The following is an 18,852-nucleotide window of genomic DNA, read 5'->3' as shown; positions in this document are numbered from 1 at the left end:
ATACAGTCACGTAATTAAACTTTTCCAAAAGTATCAAAAAGAAATACATCATCTTTTGCTATCTGTGTTCTGATTCTGGCTTATTTGATTTGTTTAAAATGTTTTTGCAACATTGAAATCTCTTTTGTGGTATATCAAAGCACTTTGTCCTTCTTTCGATGACAGTGGCAAACAAGGGCTCACACTTGACCGGGAGGTAGAATCCTTTATATTCCAAAACCCTTTTGATTTCGGAGTGTAGTTTGTCTCTTGCAATACAGATCCTTACAATAAGTGTTTTCTGCCCTGACACGTCATATCCTCGTTAGTATGGTTTTCCTGTCTTTAAGCAGCCTAATTGTGTCAATCTTTTTTTTTTTTTTTAAAGATTTTATTTATTTGACAGAGAGAGACACAGCTAGAGAGGGAACACAAGCAGGGGGAGTGGGAGAGGGAGAAGCAGGCTTCCCGCCGAGCAGGGAGCCCGATGCGGGGCTTGATCCCAGGACCGCGGGATCATGACCTGAGCCGAAGGCAGATGCTTAACGACTGAGCCACCCAGGCACCCCATCAATCTCTTTTTTAATACCAGCTTTATTGAGATATAATTACAGTACCATTCAATTCACCTGCTTAAATAGTACAGATCAATGGTTTTTAGTGTATTTACAGAGTTGTACAACCATTATTGCAATCTATTTTAGAACATTTTCATGAACCCAAGAAGGAACCCCATTAGCAGTAACTCCCCATTTTCCTCCATGGATATCTCTATGGATGTTCCCTTCTTGTACATTTCATATAAATGGAATCACATGAATATGTGGTCTCTTATAACTTTCATTTAGCATGTTCTCAAAGTTCATCCATCTTGCAACACTGTCCATCTCTTTTCAAAGTCACATTTTGCATATTTAGTAGACACAGACTCAAATATTTATAGCATTTTAAAATCTAATTATATTTTCTCTCTCACACACACACACACACACACAGCCACACACACAAACATATACACACGCACTCACACACAGAGACAGACACTCCTAAATTCACCAAAATCTAGCCTAACATTTGAGAATCAAACAACCAAACATAATAGGCTAGACATTATTTATCTGCTTCTCCCTCTGACGCTCCCCCCCATGCTCTCTCTCTCTCTCTCTCAAATAAATAAATAATCTTTATTCTGAAAGTTCTCTAGTATATCTTTAACAGACCCTTCTCATAGGAAACCTTCAGTATTTGAAATTACATTCTGATGCAGGTTTAGTTTGAATGTTTCATCCAAAAGAATGCTCTTCCAACCGAGACACACAAAATAGTGAAGTCAAGATATGTATGTGAGCTAGTGCACCCACCTACCTTGCCCTGTAATTTACAGGCATGTTCATTTTCCCTCCAAAACCAAAACGTGACATGTTTGCTAGTTATGTAAACTTCACGGGAGGGCCTAACATGGTGATATCTACAACAACTGTCCAGATTACTGTAACCAAAAGCAAGACCTTCTGTAATGTGCAATTTTAATCATTGTAAAACAAGATTCAGAAGACCGTTCTGTCTCTAAAAGAAGTATAACAAATATTTTATCTTTGAAGTGGATTAAATAGATGAGATGTCAAGCCACCTTCCCCCCCCACCCCCATGTTATCACTGGACCTTTATAATAGGCAAATTCAAACCTTTCGTTTTGCAGATGGGGAAGTGGAAGCCGGTAAAGGAAGCCCAATCCCAGAAACTCACCCAAAGCTATCCTTTTGCTTTCCTCCTAGAAATGGAATGCCTTTCATTTCCACTTAGCCTTATCCAGTCTTATGCATCTTTTAAAGCCTAACTCAAGTCCCATTGCACAAAAGATGCCTTTCTGACTGCTTCAGCCTAATCATTCCCATTTTTTCCAGAATTCCTACAGCATCCCTTATATATTCTTTTTTTTAATGTTATGTTAATCACCACACATTACATCATTAGTTTTTGATGTAGTGATCCATGATTCATTGTTTGTGTATAATACCCAGTGCTCCATGCAGAACGTGCCCTCTTTAATACCCATCACCAGACTAACCCATCCTCCCACCCCCATCCCCTCTAGAACCCTTAGTTTTTCAGAGTCCATCATCTCTCACGGTTCATCTCCCCCTCCGATTCCCCCCCTTCATTCTTCCCCTGCTGCTATCTTCTTCTTCTTCTTCTTCTTTTTTAACATATAATGTATCATTTGTTTCAGAGGTACAGATCTGTGATTCAACAGTCTTACACAATTCACAGCGCTCACCGTAGCACATACCCTCCCCAATGTCTATCACCCAGCCACCCTATCCCTCCCAACACCCAAAGAACAAATGATCCTGTCAAGAAATGGGCAGAGGACATGAACAGACAGTTTTCCAAAGAAGACATCCAAATGGCCAACAGACCCATGAAAAAGTGCTCAACATCGCTCGGCATCAGGGAAATCCAAATCAAAACCTCAATGAGATATCACCTCACACCAGTCAGAATGGCTAAAATTAACAAGTCAGGAAAAGACAGATGTTGGCGGGGATGCGGAGAAAGGGGAACCCTCCTACACTGTTGGTGGGAATGCAAGCTGGTGCAGCCACTCTGGAAAACAGTATGGAGGTTCTTCAAAAAGTTGAGAATAGAGCTCCCTTATATATTCTATCCTTTGAACTGTTGTCTCAGTATTTCATCTACATTGGTTTTGCTATTGAATTATTTGACTATTAATTCCATGTGTGTTGAGACCATACTTTTTCTATGTTGCTTATAATCTTTAATTCACTTTTTAAAGATGTATTTATTTGAGGGGAGAGAGGCAGAGGGAGAGAGAAACTTTAAGCAGACTCCACACTGAGCACAGAGCCCAATGTGGCAGGCTGGGGATCCCACGACCCTGAGATCACGACCTGAGCCAAAATCAAGTGTCATCGGATGCTTAACCGACTGCGCCACCCTGGCGCCCCATAATATTTAATTCAATGCCAAGAACATAATAGGCACTTAAAAGAATATTGTCCATTAATGATATATTTGACAGGAAACCTGAGGGTGACAGTTTAATTCTGAGCATTTCCAGTGATGGATAGTGACCTTCAAAATTGGATCTACATATTAGAAGGTTAATGTTGATCAAATATATCCTAATCCTAGTAAAGACATTTCATTTGACTTTTTTGGTCTTTTGTTCTTCTTTTTAACAAGTGAAAATGTGAAAACACTCTTGGACATGCCACAGTAATTTCTTTATGAAAATGTGCTTATAAGATAATTGGCAGGTTTTAACAGACATTCAGATTGATAGATTGATAGGAACTGCTGAGACCTGGGAAATATTTGAAAATGCCTACCCAAGGAATTAACATTCATGTGTTATACATGCATACATTTTGAGTTGGAAACATGAAAACCACCTTCACTTAGTAAACAATGGAAATAACTTGCAATTATTATATTCTGGGTCAAAAAATTTTAAGAAGTTTCCAGATCTACCAAGATCACCTCCATGCCTAATATTTAAGGATAAGAGAAATCTTTAAAATCACACTTAATTAAAAAACCGTATGTCACTATTTGCTATGGATATTATCATATAAGCTGTATTTTTAACCAGATATAACATGTTGAATAAAAAGAGGAATCAAGGATCAATCCAAGAACCTAAAATATCATAATATGGAATAGAATTATCATACTAAAACATAAGATGAAAGCAAAATATATTGGTTCCTGGAAACGAACTGATAAATCAAGAAGCAATTAATTAAAATAGATTGGTACACAATTATACATTTAGACAGTGAGAAAGCAATAATGAATTAGAAGAAATTATTTGTATTGAACTGATCAGGATTCTTGATTTCTTCTATTATGTAATGATTGTGTGGCAAAATCACATTTTAATGGACTATAGAAAGGAGGCTTTAAAAAAAAATGGGTAAAAGGGAAACAGAGAATTTACGCTAAGAAATTGTCAGGAAAGAAACTCAGAATATGTGCACATAATAAATTGTGAACTGGACTGGGGAGAGCATTGGGCAGAGATATAGAAAGCAGAGCAAAGAAAAGGAGGGTATGCTTGTGGAGAGGAGGAAAGAAAGGTACATTGGACAGAGATAAAACCTAAGGGTGAGACCAGAGCCTCGTCTGACATCAAAAAAATACAGGAAAAATAAATGGTTTTCAAAATTTGGTGATATTGATTTGAAGCTATTTATTACAAAGGCCTATGGGATTGAAAATTGGGGACGGAAGGAAAGGGTGAAAACTTCGAGGTTGTTGATTCACAGGATCTGTGAGAGACCTATATATAGAGAGACTTTTTGTTTTGTTTTTAGTTTTACAAGAATAGAACCATAAAATAACCATTAGTTCAACAAACATTTACTGAACTGCTACATGCCAGGCTGCTGTGCAAGGTGCTCTAGGATGAATTAGAGCCTCTATCCTGACTATAAGCTGCTAGAAGGGACGCTGGAGATCGTCTGTGCAACGACCAATTTGGGGTTTGTAAACTGTGAATGATCCTGTGTCAGATCGACGGTGTGCAAGATCAGAAAGAAATGCAGTTTGAATAAAGCTTTTGAGTTTGAGGCTCCTTTCTGAGAAAATGTTAATCTTTGAAGAGGCCTTTTAGGTTTGGGGCAACACAAAGGTAGCTTAGTTACATCAAAATGCCTATTTTAATAATATTCATGAAAATACAGTTCTACCGGCTGCGCCTGGGTGGCTCAGTGGGTTCAGCGTCTGCCTTCCGCTCAGGTCGTGATCCCAGGGTCCTCAGATCGAGGCCCGCATCAGGCTCCCTGCTCAGTGGGGAGCCTGCTTCTCCTTCTCCCTCTGTCATTCCTCCACTTGTGTTCTCTGGCTCTGTCAAATAAATAAATAAAATCTTCAAAAAAATTTTAAAAAATGCAGTCCGACCTGGATTATACTGTTGAGCTTGTTACATAGGCATCTCAACTAGCATCCAAATAGGTGCTTCTGCGTTTGAGGCATCTTTTTTTTGTTGAGGTCAAGCAGTGCCCCACTTGGGCGCCCTGAAGCTTTGAAACTATAGACCACTGCACTTCCATTAAAGTGACGTTTCTCGACAACAAACTCTTGACTGAATTCCGACATCCGCAGTGTTAGTGGTGAACAAAGACTTTTATTAAAGTTTTGACGGAAGCTTTTCTAATTGAGAAACAAGAAAGCAAAAAGAGCATATGCATGGGATTCTTAATATTTTGACTTACTCTGAATTCCAAAACTTGAAAAATAAACTGAAATAGAAAATTAAGTAATTGAGACAAATATATCCATGCTTGAAAATTTAGCTTGCCGAGTTCCTTCAGGAAATTACTAAGTCTGTCTGTGTAAGCCTAAAAGCAGGTGGAAGCTTTCCTGGGGTGACTTACAGACAAAAGGTAGAAGTACCATATTTAGTGTGTCTAGAAATTCTGTGCAAAGAATTCCAGAAGCCATATCAAACCTCGGGACAATTATTGGAAGCCAGAAATCTCATTCTGGAGCCTATTGTAAATGTGTGTGGGGTCAGGCTAACAGCAACGTGTTGAAATAAGTATTTTTGTAGCGACCCCAACCTGAACCAGTATGAAATCTCTCATAACAGAAATGTAATGTTTCTGAAAGCAAGATTGCCCTCTCATTTCTTTTTCACCTTCCTGTGCCTTTCATAAGTCCTTCTGGTTGGTTAATCATTAATAAATATTTAACGAGGCTTTTTTCCCAGTGCCAAATCCTTCTCTGCTTATCTAGCTTTTAGGCAGTCTGTGGACTCCCCTACTCTTCCCATTTAAGGAGTCCTGGCACTCACTGCAGGTTAATTTCTCTTAGGAAATTCATAATAGCAGATCAAGTGGGAGTTTCTTTACAAGAGCATTCAATTTTTCAGGCCACTCTTAGTTTAGTATTTTCCCCAAAATGCATGGAAAATGGTATGTATTTGAACCAAGTTTAAATCTGTAAAAATAAAAAAATCCAAGTACACATTTTTTGAAACCAAATGGTTATGACTGGAACAGGAAGGGGCTTAGACTTTCTCTTGGACAGCTGTACCACAAGCCAATCACTTGACCTGACCCTGGAGAATCCCTCAAACTCTGGCCCTAGGAGCTGATTTTGGATCTGGAGTGAGCCAAAGGACTGGAACGCAGATACGGAGGGGAAACCTCCCCGTGTATTCATGCAAGAAGCCAGCTATGACATGGAGGCAATCTCATGGGCAAAGAAGAAGAAAAGGGACTCTGGGAAACAGAAAAGGTATTCCGGGAAGCAGGAGCACGTCTCCAAGTTTTCTCTGGTGTTAGGAGATTAATGAGAATTGACATCCATTTCCAAACGAGTGGAACGACGTTACTCCCACCATTCCTTCCTACCTCGACCTCTCACCCCCTTCCGCATGGACAACCCTACCTGACAGGTGATTTTGGTCAACAATTTACTTGGCACGAAACCAAAGACCCGAGAGCCCCGTCCTGCCCATATTCTGCTCCTTAGACCTCCGAAGGCAAAAGGAAAGATTGCTAAGGTGTCACACCTGGGCTGATTCGCGCAGACGAAACTACTAGTAAATGTCCCTTCTTGGGCCGAGATTCTCTTCACTATTCCGGGGAGAACCTGTACCCTCGGACTTAAACAGGGGCTTGGTGACTTGCAAACTCCCATTCCCAACAGTCCTATCTTTTCATTTATTCCTTTTTTTTTTTTCCCCTTTGCACATGACTCTGAGCCAGGCACCGTGGACTTCTAATCCCTTTTCCTTTTTAGCCAGGGAGAGGGAGAAGCAGTCGCGAGGGACCGGTCTCCGCTCCCTGCCGCAGAGTTAGAATCCCCATCCCTCCAGGGTGCCCATCCCCGAGGATTCTGCTCCCGGCTCCCCACCCAGTTGATGTGACAGGCTCGCGGCCCAATCCCCTTCCAGGTTCCCAGGCCGACTGTTAGCAGCACCCGAGCCAATGGCGGCGGCCGAGGGGCGGAGGGGGCAGGCGGGAGGGAGGGGGCGCTGGCTTTAGAACCACGGCCGCAAAGATTGCGAGAGGCAGAAGTTGTCGGAGTGCGTCGGTCGGAGGCTGTCGGGCCAGATCCGGGACTCTGCGACTTTATGTAAGTGCTTTGTGGGCACGCCGGGGCACGACGGGAGCGGGTTCCCGGGGCGTGGGCAGGCGTGGGTCCAGCGGAGAGCATCTCCGGCAACCTCAGCTGGGACGTGCCCCGCGCGGGGGGGGGGGGGGACGCGGGGCGGGGAGGGGGCTGCAGAAATTTCGGTCCCGGACCTTGCGCGCCAAAGCGGGTCGTTCGCATCCAGGATGGGTGGGAGTGACAGTGTTCCCCACTACCACCCGCCGCAAACACGTTTTCTGCTCTTAACCACCGGGATGGTGCTTTCTCGCTAGTTGCTCCTAACTTGTTGCTTACCTGGGGCTGCAGTCCTTGACGCCAACCTTGTCCTTCTCCCCTTCCGTAGCGGCGGCCGCGAAGTGGAAACCGAGCGCCGAACTTCCCTCTGTCGTTCTTCCCCAGCTACTGCCACCCCCCGGCCCCCCGCCCCCTCCCGCCCCGGACTCAGGAAATCCCGGAGGCTGCCTCCGGCCCCCGCTCGCCCGCCTCGGGTGACCTCGCGGGCTCACTCCAGTTCCGGGGCTCTGAGCGGCTGCCCTGGCCCGGGGAAGGAACCGGGCTCTGGGAGCTGCCTGCCTCCCGCTTGCTTCCCTGGCCATTAGCGAGAGCGCCGCGATCGCACCGCGTCTCCCTATGAGTAAGCACTTTTTCCCTTTCGGTAGCTCAACATCGCCGGGCCACTGGGGCAGAACCTTTCGGTTCCCCATCTCCCCGGACCCCTCGGTCCGCGCCCTGCTCGGCTCCTCTGGCTCTGCAGCCCCGAGCGCACGGTCGGGGCAGCGCGGGACCTCTCGGGGCTCCCGGGGGAGGCAGAGCGGCAGGGGCAGTGGGATGGGGGGGTGATCTCCCCTCCCCCCGCCCCCCAGCTGCACTTGCCGCTGTTGACTTTCCTCCACTCGCAGTACTTAAGCGCTCTAATAAGAGGCTGGGGGACGCTGACCACCCCCGCCCTGGCTTCTTGCCAGTCCCAAAGTTGCCGCCACCGCTGCTACCGCTCGTACCGCGCTGGCGGCTCCAACGGCCCGGCTCCAGGACAGCTAGAGGATCCCAGGCTGGGAGGTGGCGTGGGGTGAATGCTCTCTGACACTTGCGCGACGCGCTGCTTCTTGCTCCTCACCGGATCTGCACACCATCCCTACGGGTGCAGGTTGAGGTTAGAACTAACTGTGTTGGAGAGCCTCGCCATTTAGGATCCGACGGACGGGATGCCGGGGGTGCCCGGCCTGTTACGAGGGAGGGGGTGGGGGGGGAGAGCCTGGCTGGCCGCACAGCAGGTAGAAAACGTGAAGTGAAATGACAGACTCCTGAGAGGTAAGCTCTTACGCCACTTGACTGATGTCACACTGTGTTTGGGAGCCTCAACTTGATCCTGGAGATGCGGTTTACAGTGAATTCCAGCGAAGTGGCCGAAGTCCCACACTTGCTGATTGGCATCACGTGCCCCAAGTCTCTGATGCCCCTAGGGTAATGGTCACATGACTTCTTTTGCCTTGAAAACTGGAATGTAATGGCTGGAGCCCATTTTCCAAAAACTACCAGGACAAAAAAAAAAAGGAGAGGGGGAGTGTGAAACTAGCCTCTACTCCAGGGAATTCTACTTGGATTTGGAGGAGGGGAACAGAAAGGGAATTTGGTGCTCCGATTTTATCCAAAATAAAAACGGGAGCTGTTTTTAAAATAAGGGCTTGAAATCTCTTTGTGCCGGGACAAATATCTCCCCGGTGGCTTTCCTAAATTTAAAAAATATCTTAGTAATTATTTTCTAGGAAAATCGTCCTTTAATTCACACCCACTTCATCCCTAGAGGATAGTTTTGAAGCCATATTCCTTAAGATACTGTTAAAAAAAAAAAAATTAGGATTTACCCGTATTCCTGGTTCTGGCCTATATTCTGATTGAACTGTTCTCTTTATTAGGCGTCTCCTTGAAGGTGGTGGATCATTTCTTGACTAAAATTAACCACCAGTTATTTGTGGGTTGCAATTAATTGGATCAGAAATCAGGCACAAAAACAGTGGATCTTAAATCTGATAAATCTAGCTGGTTGGGTTTTTGCCTGTCAGTATCTTGATGGAATAATGAGAGGCCCCTGAAACAGCTCCCTCCTGTGATGATGACCAATACCTGCCCATGTGGCCCAAGTTAAGATTGCTTTTGGAAAAACGTGGCAGTTCTGATATTCAGATTATATTTTGCAGAGTATAGAAATGGGCAGAGGAAAAAAAAGAAAAGCAACAGGCAGAGGAGTCTCTGAGGTCAGGAGTTTAAAAGCTTTACTTATTTACAAAAATGGATCCAGTTGATACATATTCAGCCTTGAAACTAGGGCAGCTATAAATGAAACGGGAACATTTAAGAGATGTTGGCTTTGTGTGCATTAGCCAAAAAACCCCTCCGTCTACTGCAGCAACCTCGGAATGACTTGAGCACTCCATTTTTGTGCTGTGCTGGGGTTTCTGAGCCTAAAAACTAGAACTCCTTGAAAGCATATAGTTCTGAACTCAAGGCTAGCCTTGTGGCGCAGATTTGCTCAAAGTGGAATTAAGCTGCACCTGAGTTATTGTAGTTAAACTACACTGGTAGATAGACCCCCCTAGTGGAAGTGAGGTGACAACAGAATTTTAGATTGAACTCCTAATACATATTTTAACCTCAGAGAGAGAGTACCACAATCCAATGAGGTTAAAGTGGTAGGGAGATGAGCTCTTTTTAAAATATTATTAACTCACATCAAAACAGGATCATCACTAGGTTCTCAGTCTGTGGAGCATTTCATTGTCTTCAAGTGTCCACTCATTTAAAACCACTGACTGTTACTGACTTAATGGGGGGGGGGCAGCTATCATTTCATGAACTCGGGTTTTTAGTAAGATGAGGGGGTTGTGAGTCTAATTCTTAATCTCTACTGTTAGATCTAGCAATTTATCAACCTCTTTCTTTACCCGAGGTGGGGAGCCAAGCAAATTATGCTCTGCCTTGACTGAGTACAGACACTCAGCATTCAAGTCCAGGGTCTCCAGTCTGATGCCATCATTTAGAGCCCATTGCTAAAAATGTCTAGGCTTATGGCATTTGGGGTAGAAGGATTAATTATAACTGGCGAGTAATATTTTGGTTGTGATTACATCTCTTCTACAAATGGTTACATGCACATTAGACTTGACTATTTATATTGGCAGAATGTCAGTATCCAGGGCACTATCAGAAACCAAATGAAATTTTGCTCCTAGGCAAACCGCATGACTGTTGCTGAACAGAAAGGGGAGCTTGGCCATGGTGCCTGAGAACTGAAGTGATTCTGGTGAAACCCACAGGGGGAAAAAAGGAAGAAAGGCCACTTTCCATTATTCCATGTTCTGTTTTAGGCATCATTTCTACTAGCCTTCCCAAGAAATTTACTGACATGATATTCTTACCACAGATGATAAATTCAGGAATCCGCGATTGCATTTCATGAGCACAATCTAGGCGAAATGTGAATGCTAAACTCTTTTTGCTGTTTAGTACAGATTCCAAAAGTAGCTGGTGTAAAATTGAAAATGAGCATCTATCGAAAGACAACAATGTGGGTATCTGCTTTTAAAATCACTTCATATTTGCTCATGTGATAATTTTTTCTGTTGGTTAAAAGTAATCCAGAGAGGGAAAAATTTGATCTGTGAAACTAATAAAACACAGTTTGAAAGAAAACGGCTAGATCGTGTTTTGAGTCTGGGTAATTATTCTAGAGAGTGATCTACCATATATTTGTTCATTCAATGTGTTGGGAGGTTTCAGAAGCTTTTTGGATACATTACACATTGGAAGCTCTTTTTTTTAATATTTTATTTATTTATTTGAGAGAGAGAGAGAGAACAAGTGGGTGGAGGGACAGAGGGAGAAGAAGCAGACTCCCTGCTGAGCAGGGAGGCTGATGCAGGGCTCCATCCCAGGACCACAGGATCATGACCTGAGCTGAAGGCAGACGCTTCACCGACTGAGCCACCCAGGTGCCTCCTGGAAGCTCTTTTAGATACCAATGGTCAGGACTAGCTGTTCTTAGTTATGATACAGCTTTGGTTAGGTATGACTTAGAAATATAAAAAACTGTCTAATCATGAAATGTCATTCTCAGCAGGTCCTAATTCTTGGGACCAACTCACTGTAGTTATGAAGGTGAGGCACTGTCATTCAGTATGTTTAATAATATCTAATTGGCCTTAATCTTAGCACTTGAAAGACAAATGTTAGAATAAAATGTTTTAGGGAAGAAAAAACATGCTTTTAAGTGAAAATCGAAATACTAAGGGAAAAATATATTGGACTTACCTTCAAAAGAACTAGATTTTAGACATGGCTACTGACTCATAGTTCGACCTTGAGAAAGTCACTTAAAATTATTATATTGATAACTAACATCGAGTACATTATGCATCTTCTCATTTATACAGTTGAGGGCGTGGCTCAAGGTTTTTGGCTTGCCGGGATTTTTTTTTTTTTTCCCCAAATAGTTGTAGCCTGGCTTATTTCAGTTAATATTAGTTGATTTTTCAAATTTTAATGCACCTGTGTAGAACCAAGCTAACTACCTTGTTGGCAAATTGGTAGCTATGGCAGGAAGACGTTCACCAGTGGCCTATTCCATGACTCATGTTAGTTCTTTAAAATATAGAGGTACCATTAACATCATTGCTTAGCCAGGATTTTGGTGCATTAAACCTACTGATTCTGTATTACGAGAAAACTTAATTTTTCTTAACGGTCTAGAAGTTTGTTTAAGGGTAAGGAGGTAGTGTCGTTCACTGGAAAAGGCATTGAGCATGGAGTCCAAGGGCTTGGAGTCCTCTGCAGTTTGGACATCTAGGCCATCGTCGGTAAATCACACAAGTTCTCGGTGTCCAGATGTGGATTTTACTTTATTTCGCCATCTGTTTCTAATCTATGTATGTCACAGGCATGCTGAAAGGCTAAGTGAGCTGTGGATAAGTGACCCTTGGCTCTTCAGCAGACAGGTGCTATATAAAATCAAAGTACTGTAGTAGTCTATCAGAGACACACTACAACTTGAACAGGAGTTTGCAGAAATGGTAGAATCCTCATCACTTAAGTCTCGCCCCCATTTGTACTTGCCTGCAAATATTCTCCAGCCATCCAATTTTACAAGCAAAGGAGAAATAATCTAATTCTGGCTGATAACAAGAATAAAAACCTCTTAAGTAATGCTTTCTTACAGTGTTTTCCCTCAAATGTTGTGCCAGATAGCCTGTGAAAGCCATTACTGTGATGGGTTGTTTTTTTTTCCTCCTTCTTAAGTAACTACTGAGCAGTATTTTAGTGTTTGTCGGTAATCTTACAGAATCCGTTGGCTTATCCTACTTCATTCTTAGTTTTGTGACTGCCCATAATGGGAGGTCTTGTGTAAAACTCTCGAAAAAGCAAGTGCTTCTCCTTATAATTGCCCTTTAAAGGAGTGCAGGTTTGGAAAAGTTCCTAATGGAGGAGTTAATCTGTATATTTAACTGGTATGCCCTCATTAACAGAGAAAAGAGGAGAAGTTAACGTAGATCTGCGCTTGAGAATCCTGTTGGATAGCTGGCTTCTGAGGGGTCCTTTTGAACTCCCACCCTTAAAACTGTTAACCTCGAATTAATTTCCAGTGTTTATTGTCATCTTGCCAGTTCTATGACGGGTTCGTTAACTCTGTCATTCTTTGAGTTACCATGCATTTTTATCTGGTTGGTTAAAATTATGTCCTTATCCGTTAAATTCCAGCATAGTTAACATACAATGTTATATTAATTTCGGCTCTACAATATAGTGATTCAGCAGTTCTATACATTGCTCGGTGCTCATCACCATAAATATACTCTTTTTTAAAAAGATTTTATTTATTTGCCTGAGAGAGAGAGCCCAAGCGAGGGGGAGAGGCAGAGGGAGAGGGAAAAGCAGGCTCCCTGCCTGAGCAGGGAGCCCGATGCGGGGTGCGGGATGCGGGGCTCGATCCCATCATGACCTGAGCCATCCAGGTACCCCCTTCACCTTTTTCCCCCATCCGTCCTCTGGTGACCACCAGTTTGTTGTCCACATTTAAGAAACTTTCATTTCTCTTTTTTCTTTGCTCGTTTGTTTTGTTTCTTAAATTCCACACATGAGTGAAATCCTATGGTATTTGATAGTATTTGTTAAAATATCATTGGTAAAGTGATAGTACTGAATTAAAATGAAATAAGCAGAAACTTCTGAGTGAAAGGACTCTTGAAATAACCTGGTATCATGTGACTAGTTCTGAAGCATGGGTTCATTTTGCGCATAGAAGTCAGTTTCTTTTATGAAGTCTGATCTCTTCTTTCTGCTATCTTTGGTTTAAAAGATTGAATAGCAAGTTATTTTTTGTAATCTTGTAACCCGTTTATTGAAAATCTAACGCTGATTCTTTTAAGCTGCTTATAGGTACGTAATTTCTATATAATATATATAACGTTTTCCTCTTCAATAAAATTTGTGAGGTCAGTATGATAGCTTTGAATATTTATTATATGCTCTAATTACATAGTGTTGCACTCAGATTGACATTCTGCTATTGACACTGAATAATACAGTATCTTTCATAGACTAATGTAATCTGTAAGCTTTTTTTCTGTATTTCTTAACTAGCTTGTGTATTTCCAGTTTTGTCATTTCTTATCATTCTTTTTGATATTTGGGCGCTTGTATTTCAGGTCAGGGGGAATTACCATTATAGACTGCATAGTGTTTTCTAGAAGTGAACATGATAGGAAATGCTACAATAGTCAATATGTATGATTTAGTTAATTTACTAGAAAAGTATCTTAAGTAGTGCATTCTTAAAGTATTTTTAACCACTTTGCTTTGGGTTAAAAAATACAAAGTCGGGCGCCTGGGTGGCTCAGTCGTTAAGCGTCTGCCTTCGGCTCAGGTCATGATCCCAGGGTCCTGGGATCAAGTCCCACATGGGGCTCCCTGCTCGGCGGGAAGCCTGCTTCTCCCTCTCCCACTCCCCCTGCTTGTGTTTCTGCTCTCACTCTCTCTCTCTCTCTGTCAAATAAATAATAAAATCTTAAAAAAAAAAAAAAAATACAAAGTCATTGGGGCGCCTGGGTGGCTCAGTCGGTTGGGCGTCTGCCTTCGGCTCAGGTCATGATCCCAGGGTCCTGGGGATCGAGTCCGGTATCGGGATCCCTGCTCGGCGGGGAGCCTGCTTCTTCCTCTCCCTCTGTCCTGCCGCTCCCCCTGCTTGTGCTTGCACTCTCTTTCTCTCTTCAAATAAATAAATAAAATATTACCAAAAAAAATACAAAGTCATTGTAAACATTTTAGAGGAAAATAGAAAGGGATTTTTTTTTAAAAGATTTTATTTATCTGAGAGAGAGAGAGCATGAGAGAGGGGAGGGTCAGAGGGAGAAACAGACTCCCAGCCGCCGAGCAAGGAGCCCGAGCAAGGAGCCAATGCGGGATTTGATCCTGGGACTCCAGGATCATGACCCGAGCGGAAGGCAGCCGCTCAACCACCTGAGCCACCCAGGTGCCCTATAAAGGGATTTATAATGAAGAAAATTAAAATTACTCATAATTGTACCACCTGCTCATTTTTTAATCTATTTCCAGTATAGAAAGTTACATATTTTAAAAATTGGAATCATGCTATATATACAATTTGTATTCCATTCTTTTCACTTACTACTACATTTTTTCATATAATCAAATATTTTTTTAAAGATTTTATTTGAGAGAGAGAGTACACACAAGCGGGGGGAGGGGCAGAGAGAGAAGGAGAAGCCGACTCCATGCTGAGCCGGGAGCCCAAAGGGAGGCTGGATCCCAGGACCCGGAGATCACAAACTGAGCCAAAGTCAGATTCTTAAAGGACTGAGCCACCCAGGCACCCCTGTAATCAAATATTTTTGAAAATTTTAAAAATTACTATGATATTCCATATAATGGGTATTTCATAACTTCTTTCACTAATTCCAGGTTGTTGCAAGTTTATGTTGTTTCCATATCTTATAGATAATTCTTCAGTGAACATCCTTGCAAAAGCTGTTTTTGCAACTCTGATTATTTCTTTGAGATAAATATTTAGAAGAGAAATTGCAAAGATTTTTGTTTTTAAAGGTGAAGTCCTTTGACAATCTCTGAAATTTAAACATGGGCTTAAGCAAAAAAAAGGCCTTGTTTTCAAACAGTGGTATTCCAAAAAACAAAAAAAAAAGACTGTTCTTTATATAGTGTATGGTATTTGACTCTAAACTGAAGCTGGTTTAGGTAAAGTGTATGTCTTGGAAATATTTTGGTTTCCTCTGATCTACTTAACAGGTGCAGAGCAGGATAAAGGAGAATCATGTGGGGTATACAATCATAGGAAGTCTATTTTTTAAAACGGAACTGTTAATGGGGGAAGGGAGGCAGGTTTGTTAACTTGCCTTTAGATTTTAGGTTGCTCTCTAAAATGGGGCTAATACCACTTGTTTTCAGTGTTGTCCCTAAAATCAAATGAGAACATTTATATAAAGAAGCTACCAGGGCGCCTGGGTGGCTCAGTTGGTTAAGCGACTGCCATCGGCTCAGGTCATGATCCTGGAGTCCCTGGATCGAGTCCCGCATCGGGCTCCCTGCTCGGCAGGGAGTCTGCTTCTCCCTCTGACCCTCCCCCCTCTCATGTGCTCTCTCTCTCTCATTCTCTCTCTCTCAAATAAATAAAATCTTTAAAAAAAAAAAAAAGAAGCTAGCAGATAGTAGGTGCTCAATAAATACTCCCCTCTTATAGGTCATTAAATGTTGCCTTAGATGACCTTGTCAGGTAGTATCCATCTGTTCATTTTCCTCTAATTCAAACACTTTTTCCTTAAGTATCACCATTCAAGATAAATAAGATAGTTTATATTTTCTGCTTTATTTAATGGCACTGTAAAAATATTGCTTTCCATTGCTTTTTATTGTGGATAGGGACGATTTTAACAATGTTCCAGGTTGAAGAAGATTCTTGACTTAGCTAGGAAACCTGTTTACCAGTTAATTTATCCTTTTGTGAGGATATGCCACCTAATGGTTTAAAGAATTCGCCCTCAAAGGAAAATTGGAAACATTATTCATACATTACAGAAATCATTATAAACCCACTGCTACTAACAAATATAGCTTAGATCAGGGTGAAAGGTAATGATAGGTAATGTTGATCCTTGATTTGGTGGGGGCAGAGGAAAAAAAGCTTCAAAGTCTTCAGTGTTTCTCTAGTAGGAGAAATAGAAATGTGAATGTTAGGACGTTTACCTTTGTAAAAACAGGAGACAAGAGAAAATAAATTAGTGAAAACTTAAAGTGTTGGGGAAGGCAGAGGGTTATAAATGAAATCAACATCTTTCCAAGACGACATGTAGCCTTTAGAAATGGGTGAATCCAAAGCATATTAATCTTAAATTTATGATGCCCCTAGTTTCCTCTAGTGGAGGTTTTCAAAAGCAAAAACCAGGAAATGATGAAGGACACTGACACATTCAACAAATATTTTGAGCAGTTTGTGGGTCTCCAGTTTAAAGCTACAGTTGAAATCATTTTTACAAGTGACTATGAATCATTAAAATGTCATATTTTGTCATATAATAATTAAAAAACAAAGATAGCCAAATTATCATTAGTATAGATAACCAAAAAGTAGTATTGATTTGCATGTTTTAAAATGTAAGCCAACCCACACATTCGGTGTCTGATCCTAAATCAAAGCGTTCCAGCATTTTTTTTTTTTCTGGGGAAAAAAAAAAAAAGCAAACTAGAATATATTTATAGATGCAAGCCAAAGATGGGAAACTTCCCTAACCATAGATTTGTGTAAAGAGGAAGGGAAGGACGGTATGTCAAGTCAAGCACCTCGAACTATGTAAGAATTACATAAAAGAAGGCCTCTAGGCCATTTATAAATAGATGTAAACTCAGGACAACTTTCAAATGTGCCCAAAGTTCCCAAGTATATATTGAGATGGTATAAACTACAGACGAAGTGCTAGTTAACCAGGGATAGTAACGCAGACATGCCTTAATTACTCTGTGGTATGGTTTCATCATTCAACGAACAAAAAATGTCTAACAAAGACTGCTAGGTACTATCGCTGTAAAGGTGGGTGAGAGACACCTGCAGTCTAGTAGAAGCAAAAACACACAAAATATTGGATTTCATGAAACCTAAAAATATTCTTACATGTAGAAAATGAACTTAAATATGGCCCTTTTTCTCAACATAAAATAATTTCTAAATTTAAGCCTTGTGTGAACAAAGACATTCATTTATAACCCAATATAATCAAATCTAAACTAAGAACAAATCAAATTTAAACATTGTTATTTCTTTGCAATAATTACTGCATCCCAAAAGAAGTGCCCACTATGAGTTAATTTTACTTAAATAGAACATTGCTCAGCCTATAAATGAAGGTCAGCAGACAGCAGTGTCTTGGAATAAAATAGCCCTTTGGCAAGAAAATGAGCCACACCCCATTTAGTTTTTACAAAAATAAAATTCTTTCCAGCTTTACTAAATTGTAGATGTTGTGCACAGCGCAGAGTTCTGCAGTCACTGGATCTGCCGCTGTGGAAATAGCCATGTGTGCAGAAGCCCTGGAAAACACTGATAAGCCAGGACTCGTACCTGTGGCTCTTGTGCTTTCCGTAGCGCGGTATTCTGTTAAGTTTTATCTGACTTGGGCAGTAGCAAGTAACTACACCGTAATTTCCTTCCTTGAACTTCTTGATTGTCACAGACGTTAAAATGAGCAGGAAAAGCCAGGATTCCAAATCTCATCATCGTTTCATTTTGGTGGGAGGGCATCAGATGCTCAAGGACTCTGTCTGGAGGTACCATGGAGAGAACTGTGCTTCTAGGGAGAGAGGAAAAGAAACCCCGAGGGGAAGCCCCGCTCTTCTAGCTCTTTTCACTGTACCCGGCACAAGGCAGGTCTCCATATATACATTTAAAAGAGCGGAAACTAAGTGGCTATGAGTGGCCTTGGCTGATAAAGATTAAATTATGAAAACCTAACCAGCAAGTTCATAACTTATGAATCACACCGAATAAGATACATAATGGTGTGAACCCTACAAGAAGACTAAGCAAATGGTTTCCTTGGTTTTCTTTCTCTTTCAGCTGTTGTAAGTCAATGGTCAGGAGTGACTATGTATGGCCCTTGCATTGTGATAACTGCTTACCTTTAGACTCAAAGAAGACATACTAGGGACATACTAATATTTTTTTATGTTTTAAAGCAGTTTTATGGAGTGCAGTGTACAGTTTCAGCGGATTTTGGTATATTCAGAGAGATGAACAACCATCACCATGGTCAATTTCAAAACATTTTCATCCCCTCGGAAAGAAACCTCATACTCTTGAGCTGTCACTCTCCCCAGCCTCCCACCTCCCCAGCCTCCCACCTTCTCCCTACCTCCCCAGGCTCCCACCTTCTCCCTACCTCCCCAGCCTCCCACCTCCCCATTCTTAAGCAACCACTAATCTACTTTCTGTCTCCATCAATTGACCCATTCTGGACTTCCATATGAATGGAAAATATAGCCACGTGGTCTTTTGTGACTGGTTTCTTTCACTTGGCATAGTGTTTTCAAGGTTCGTTCCACACTGAAGGTTCATTCACACACGTACCAAGACTTCATTCCTTTTTACGGCTGCGTAATATTCCATTGTATGGATGTACCATGTTTTGTTTGTCCATTTATCTGTTGATAGACATTTGGGTTGTTTCTGCTGTT

At 41.8% G+C, this 18,852-nt stretch overlaps 1 protein-coding gene and 1 long non-coding RNA gene across 7 annotated transcripts in view; one reads left to right on the top strand and one right to left on the bottom strand.

Annotated features, from left to right (window-relative positions):
* The window catches only part of LOC118534338 (uncharacterized), a 173,070-nt gene extending 165,551 nt beyond the window's left edge, over nt 1-7,519 (bottom strand). For both annotated transcript variants that reach the window (XR_013444786.1, XR_013444785.1), the window contains exons 1-2: nt 7,402-7,519; nt 4,695-4,851 (exon numbers count right to left, since the gene is read on the bottom strand). This is a non-coding gene — a long non-coding RNA (uncharacterized LOC118534338). The remainder of the gene's footprint in view (nt 1-4,694; nt 4,852-7,401) is intronic.
* The window catches only part of PLS3 (plastin 3), an 81,705-nt gene continuing 69,805 nt past the window's right edge, over nt 6,953-18,852 (top strand). The window contains exon 1 of one of the 5 annotated variants that reach the window (XM_078065102.1): nt 6,953-7,089. The gene's annotated coding sequence lies outside the window, so the exon portion shown is untranslated. Of the gene's footprint in view, nt 7,090-7,599; nt 7,742-18,852 lie in introns of those variants that run through there. The other 4 variants (XM_078065101.1, XM_078065103.1, XM_078065105.1 and 1 more) reach the window with 4 other exon arrangements.

Source organism: Halichoerus grypus, chromosome X (genome assembly GCF_964656455.1).
Source record: "Halichoerus grypus chromosome X, mHalGry1.hap1.1, whole genome shotgun sequence".
Taxonomy (NCBI): Eukaryota; Metazoa; Chordata; class Mammalia; order Carnivora; family Phocidae; genus Halichoerus; species Halichoerus grypus.
Note: the sequence above shows the minus strand (reverse complement) of the source record. Positions and strands in the feature narration are given on the sequence as shown.